The 7,431-nt window shown below is 40.3% G+C and overlaps 1 pseudogene; it reads right to left on the bottom strand.

Moving 5' to 3' along the window:
• Positions 1-1,061: 1,061 nt before the first annotated feature.
• LOC149231856 (monocopper oxidase-like protein SKU5 pseudogene) lies at positions 1,062-2,268 on the bottom strand (annotated as a pseudogene).
• Between the last annotated feature and the right edge of the window lie 5,163 nt (positions 2,269-7,431).

Raw genomic sequence — 7,431 nt, forward strand, 5'->3', positions numbered from 1 at the left:
ATTAGTCTTCATGTACTAAAAGACTATGCTCCAAGCCATTTAATACCTTTAATAACCACGCATAATCCAATATGCCTCATGATCTGGACGCTTTGTGAACTGAACAGGTGTACCACCCAAAATTTCGGTAACCCTACCAGAACCCTAACAATTCGGTCATAAAGTAACTTTAGGAAGACTTTTAGTAAAAAACAAAAAGTTTCACCTTTTTCCTCAACACTCACACCTGTCACCCTTTGAATACCTGGATAGCTTTATATCGTCTCCTTACTGGCCTCGAGTCATCCTTTTCAAGATTTGCTGACCTCAGCATCAATTTCATTTTTTCTCATGAAACAGTCATCTACAGCAGTTTCGTAGCGCGCTACGAAACTGCTGTAGATAATCAAAACAGAACATATGAATCTTAAAGCACTGTTGACTTAACTTCATGATTTCTTCAGCTACTTTGTACAGGTGTTAGGGATCTAAAAAGTTTCAAAATGATGGAAACCAAAATTTATCAAAACTTGGAAAGCAAATTTCCCCTTTGATCAATGAGCTAGTTTACCTAGTTTCTTCTTCAAACTGCTAACCTCTTTCTTCAAAGCCTTGTTTTCTGCTTGATCTTCTGCTTTGATGATTGAGGTGTCTCCTTTGCAACCATAGACTTCTCTGATTTCCTCAACTTGTGTTGGTGGTTTATGTTCAGGCCGTCATTCCTCAAAACCTTTTAGTAGCTCAACTTTAATATCCCTCAGTTTCATGCCAAAGTTAATCAAAGAAACAACAGTACATCTTGTCATCTCTCTCTTGCTGAATCATTGCAGATATATAAGCTCTGTCAACCTCTCACAGTTAAGCGTATGAACCCGGCCTTTTCGATCCTCACTTAATAACAAAGTTGGCAACGCTTTGAGTTACTTGAATTGCGTCTGCAGAGTGAGGAATTGTTGGTATTTCCCATTCAAATGTATTTTTCTCTGGATGCCACTGTACAGCAGTCACTGGATGATTGTAGGCCTCCATAGTTGAGACATATGTCATGGTGACAGCGTCCAAAGGTGTAGCATCGTCACAGCTTAGTTGAGCTTATTTGGTGGTATGTTCTCCACACAGCTTGGGAAGCCTAGCAATGTAACCATGCCAACATTGATAGATGACGCCGACGCTTTTTGATCATTTGTATGGGATTGTGGCTTCTGCATGCGCGAGAGGGCACCACAGTAAAGAGCATTGCTAGGCAGAGGCAACTCAGTTTTGTTGTTTATCTCTGGATTCACAACCCTTACATATGTTTCCTGACCCAGATACCAGGTATCTAGGTTTTAAGCTCGGAGATTCCACATGCCAACATTATCTAGAGATACTAGAATTGTTGTCCAGGCATTGGGGAAAACCTGTGCTGTGGCACGAGCAACTCCATCCCATTTGTTGTAAGTTCCTCAGCTGTCTTCGGTCCAATCTCCATAGTCCATCCCGAGAACGAAAAAGGCATAGCCATCCATGTGATAACTTTGCACAGTTGTATCATTATTCTGTAGAATGATTTCCATGAATCCTTTATAGGTGTCGTTAATTATTGACGTATCAAGCTTTGGTGTCCTGTTCATTTGTCTGTCTCCGGTTAGATTAAAATGATCAGCAAGCTTGAGTGGAGTTGCAGGAGCTTGGTAAGAGATCCCATTCAAAGTGCAACATCGTTTCCCATTGACTAATTCTGGTGGCTTGTTTTTCAACACAAAGACCTGAGTGACATTGATAGATCCATTTGAAAGACCCCTGTGGATTAGGCCTCGCAGCCCCGGCAGATACATTCCACCTGATAGATTTTGCCTGGTTCATAGAGAAGTACCTGTCATAATAATCATCCGGACCATCTGGAAGAGGCCCTTTTGCCTTACCTTTAGAATTGGAATAATGCAATATTGCCACACCCGTAACATTGGACCAAATAGTTGTATTAACAAAGCGAGCACTTGCCACCATGTAATAATCACTGCTTGCATTCTGGTCCATCGTCACCAGGAATGAGTAAGACTGACCAACATGAATATCCAAGTTTGTGAAATTTTGTTGTGATGTATAGGACCCTTCTGTCTCCGCAAGCAGCAAATTATGATTCTGGATTCTGAAGTTCAAAGAAGTTGAATCTTGCAAACCACGATGCAGATATAGCAACATATGTAACAGGGCAGCACAAGGTTTGCAGTCACCATTTTGTAAAGAAAGATTAGGTGCTAATTTCTCACACAGCACAACCTTGCCTTGCGCTCTCTTCCATAACATATTATCAGTCTAAAGATCAAGATGACTCTGCGCAAACAAGCCCCGAGCAAACACGTAAGGAATGCAGAGGGACACGTAAACGTAAGGAAGGCAGGGAGCTGTCAAAAGTTTCGTAAGGATAGGTGCCACAATTTATTGTAATAAGTTTGGCTCATGCACTATTCTATTATCATTCCCAACTGCTGGAAGAGCTAACTTGCTCAATAAGCATGCTAAGATTTTGGACCTCCATTGAAAACTCGAACAAATCCCCAATTTCGTAGCATGCTACGAAATCACCTAAACAGGTAGCGCTGTGAAACTGCTAAAAGAATTCAGGCGCTGCGAAAACACCCTATGTTTAAACTAGTCTAAACGATTTTGGCAACAAAATTTTCAGTGATAACACATTCCAAACTACACTGAATTGGCTAAAGGTTTTACACGTCTATTGAAGAAAGGGGTACACTTCCATTGGGACCAAGTTGCGCAAGCTTCTTTTGATTCTCTTAAAGATTCACTGATTAGAGCATCATTAATGTATGCCCCAAACTATCAAAAATAATATTACCTATATCTCGCTGCTGCAGATACAACCATTGGTATGGTTTTAGTCCAAGAAGAAAGTGGAACTGAACATCTTATTTATTACTTGAGTCGTAATCTCAACGATACAGAAAGTAAGTATTCATATGTCAAAAAGTTAGTTTTGGCAGCCATGCAAGCTATGCAGAGATTTCGTCATTACATCCTCCTTCATAAAACTACCATTATATAGGATTGCAACCCTATGACATACATTTTGTCGCGTCAATTGCTAGGGAGAAAATATTCTAAATGGATAGTTATCTTGCAAGAGTTTGATTTGGAATTCATTAAGTCTAAATCAAAGGAATCTCTTGTCTTTGTCGAGTTACATTGCGAGCTTCCCTCATCCTCCAATGATTTAACATCAGAAGCATCAATCTTGGATGAATCTCTGTTTCTTATCTTGTCAAGTGATCCATGGTATGGAGATATACTGATCTATCTCCAGACCCAAGCTTTTCGGCCTAATACCTCTCGCTCTGAACAACGATGTACTCAATACCAAGCCAAAGATTATCTAATCATTAGTGATACACTTTATCATCGTGGTGTCGATATGATTTTATGTAGGTGCCTTACTCATGAGGAGGCCGAAAAAGCTTTGAATGAATGTCATTCAGGTGCTTGTGTGGGGCATTTATCTAGTTACGCAACTGCACAAAAAATTCTCTGTGTTGGTTATTTATGGCCAACCATATTCAAAGATTGCATTCTTGTTGTTAGAAGTTGCCATGCTTGCTAGATATTTGACCATAAAACTAGATTACCACCTGCACCAGTACATCCAGTCATTGTTGTTAGCCCATTCGCCAAATGGGGCATTGACTTTATGACATGTAACCCCACCTCGGTCGGGGGCATGGGTATATTATAGTCGTTGTTGACTATTTTACCAAATGGGCTGAGCCGATGGCAACATTGAACAACAGTGGTGAAACAGCTGCTTTATTTTTCTTCAACCATGTGGTTGCCAGGTTTGGTGTACCACAGGCCATAGTTACAGATCATGGGTCCCATTTTCGCAATCACATGATGGTTGAATTAGCTGCCAAGTTAGGACTGTCACAAGATAGTTCTACTCCATACTACCCGCAAGCTAATGGACAAGTTGAGGCTATCAACAAAGTCCTTAAGCGCATGTTGTAAAGAATGATTGGAGTTGATAAAAGGAATTGGCATTTAATCCTGTACTCGGCTTTGTGGGCATATCAAACCTCAGTGATAATTATGACTGGATTTACACCCTTCCAGTTGGTGTATGGTTTGGAAGCAGTCTTGCCAATCCAATGTGAAATTTTGTATCTCAAACTCGTGATTGACCTGCTACCTGACACTTCTGAAGAAGAGGCGTGTTTCTTGTAGTTAATCCATCTAGATGAAACCCGTCGTGATGCCGCATTGACTAACGAGGCACATAAGAAACATATCAAGGCGAAATATGATAAAAATGTCAAGCCTCATGTCTTCTCAGAAGGTGACCTGGTCTTGCTTTATGATCAGGAGTCTGATAAACTTGGAGCGGGAAAATTTGAACCGATATGGATGGGCCCTTATATTGTTAAGCATGTTTAGATGAAAGGTGCCTACTGGTTAGTGGACTATGATGGGATTCCATTGTCGTAGCCCCGAAACGGGTTGTACCTTAAACGTTACTATGCTTAGTTAAGTGTAGTAAAACTCACTGTATATATGCTTTGATTGCATGTGTGTGTGTTTCTTTTAGAGTTCTTATTTGGTTAAGTAATCCACTTTGCATTTGTTGCAGATGTCGAACTTTTCGGAACCATTTGTTGGTTATGCCGATGGGGCTAGTTGTAGTATGCAGAATCTATCTTCTGTAGCATGGGCCATTTTCGCTCCGAGCAGCGAGTTAGTGAGTTTTAGAGGGATATGTATTGGACGATCGACAAACAATATCGCTAAGTATAGCGCGTTGATTGAACTCCTCTCCGATCCCATTTCACTTGGCATATGTCGAATCCTCATTAGGCTAGACTCACAACTTGTTGTACTACAACTTACCGACGTCTATACCATCCAAAACCCAACAATTCATGGAATGTTCCCTAGAGTTCGTATTTTGGAAAGGTATTTTGAGTTTATTCAATATCAGCATATTTCTAGAAATCTAAACACATTAACTGATTCTTTAGCGAATTATGTGTTAAATAGACATTTGCAATATATGTAAAGTAAATATTTTCAATTCAAATTATTAGTTGAATAGGATTGCATCACTTAACCATAATAAAACTCTGAAAGTAAAATAGATAGTTGATTTAAAAAGTTTTTACAAACAGTTTGTGTCCAAGAAAAAAATTGGTCATCTGACCCAAAAACTCAAAATGTATGCAGAAGTCATCTAAGTAGACTAGTGCTACTCATGATAACAGGTCACAGCCTGTTCTATCATGCGTAGAAGTCTCATCCAACGACTCAGCAGACCGATGGTGTGGCACTGCAGCCACATAGGTAACTCCTCGATCTAGACATCCGGAATGCCTAGGGTCAAACCCACTATGTGATCATGTAGTGGTGGGCTCCAGTATTGCAGCAATAATGCTGCAACTCTTGGGACTCCCTTCTTTACTCTTATCAACCCGGTAGTTCGTAACAAACTTTGAAGCGACGGTACTGTATGCACGAGTACTAGCTCTTGTCGCAGCTGTCACTTGGTCAGCTGGCACAAGTCCGCTAGGAGCTTAAGCCAACTTCTATGAGCTCTGAGAAGAAGCTTTTTAACTGATGGATGGAAGCTAACTCAAAGGATGCTAACCTACTTGCAGAAAGAAACTGAAAAGCCGAAAGGAGATGTAAACCCTAGTAAACCCTAATTTTACCAACTAGTCCTATTGATGCAAGAAAGAGGACAAAAACTACTGAAAGAGATGCCATTGACTTCTAAGAAGATGAAATTCCTATGTCTAAGCTACTTCTACAGTAAAATCTGAAAGAAAACATCCTTTTTGTATTTTTGATTAATTTTGGAAAATTATTATGCATGTGCTTAACTGATTTGACTGTGTAGAGGTTGATTGATGGCAGGAAATGGTTGCAAGAGGTTGGGAAGGTTATAATAGGGCCTAAGGGGTCCCTAGCATCCTTCCAGAGAGTTTCACAGAGTTTGGCTATCAAGAAACCTCTTTCGTGAGCTTCTACAGGAAGTCTGCAGGGGTTCTATAGGATGTTCTGGAATTTCTACAAGATGTCTGTAATTTTCTACAAGATGTTCAGAAATGGGATTTTGGAGGGTAAATGGAGGTAGAAAGGTGGAGAAGTGAGTATGGAGTTAGGATAAGGGTGTGAGGAGGTCCAGGACTTGGTGGATGGAGCTGAGGAGTGATGAGGATGGTGAGGTTTGTTCAAGGAGGAGTAGAGCAATGTTGCACAAAAATTAGGGTTATGCAAGCGAATGTGGCAAACGTGAGGTAAGAACTCGAGTTAGGAGATGGAGCAGATGGGATTGATGGAGTACAGGTAGATGGAGAGGTATTACAGGCGCTCTGCAAGTTGTTTCTCAAACTGAACAAACAATGACTTGGAAAACCAATGACCTAGGCTACTTCACTCTAATCTGACCTAAATAACAGCAAAGGAAATGAGCAGAAGTTTACTTGCAATGAAATCACGTGCAATAGCTGCGCAAACTAAGAAATCATGGACCTACACACGTAACCATAACTGGTATCAATTTCTGCAGATGAGAATCTACCACTAATGATTGCATGGTGAGGCAAAGACATTGTTTTTGTTGGCAGCAAGGTCAGCTTTGTCCCAGCTCACGATCCTACTGAGGGAGAGGTGAGATCAGAGGTGCTTGATAGCCTTTTTCTGAAGATCTTCTCTATTATTAACCTATCAAATCAATCTGAACATGAAAAGCCTTTTTAATCATCAAAAGCAACCTAAATAACAAAACAAGATTTAAATCTAAATAGCATATTTTATTCTAAGAATGCAGCAAAAACACATAAAGGTAAACAAAGGAGGTACTGGGCACTTGGGTTGGGCCCAACCCCAAGAGCTACAGCCTCCTAAGAGATATTAGAGCTGGTGCAAAGCTGGATTCATCTTTATTGAGCAAGAAATAATAGTTACATCAAAAACTGTCCACAAGGGAAAGCTTGAAAGTGTGCTGAAATGCAGAGCTAATCTACTGCCTAAAAAATGACTAAAAGAATGACTAAAATCAAACTACAAACTAGCTAACTTCTGCCTACAAAGTGACTAACTGAAATGAGGCCCTAAGCCTTCTTATTTATACAAATTGAGGACCCCAACAGTCCTCCTAAACTTTAGGAACTCGGCTGCCAAAACTTGTAGTTAACAGCAACTTTACTAGCCCTTGCTCGGCTGCCCTTGTGATAATTGATTTGGTGGCCCTTGAACTCCGAGCTGATGGTGGAGAATTCGAGGTAAGGGCCCATAAATGAAGGGGACACCTTCCTACAAATCCTCTCCACGAATTTGGCTACCAAGTGCTCATTTAAACCTTTGATTTTGTCTCCAAATTGACCAAAAAGACTGCATAAAGCACACATTAGACTTGTACATAATGGCTAACCCAATTCACTCTATTAGCATAAATATAATCAA

The sequence above is a fragment of the Pinus tabuliformis genome, chromosome J (genome assembly GCF_031772625.1).
Source record: "Pinus tabuliformis cultivar Carrire ecotype Pingquan chromosome J, CPIR1, whole genome shotgun sequence".
Taxonomy (NCBI): domain Eukaryota; kingdom Viridiplantae; phylum Streptophyta; class Pinopsida; order Pinales; family Pinaceae; genus Pinus; species Pinus tabuliformis.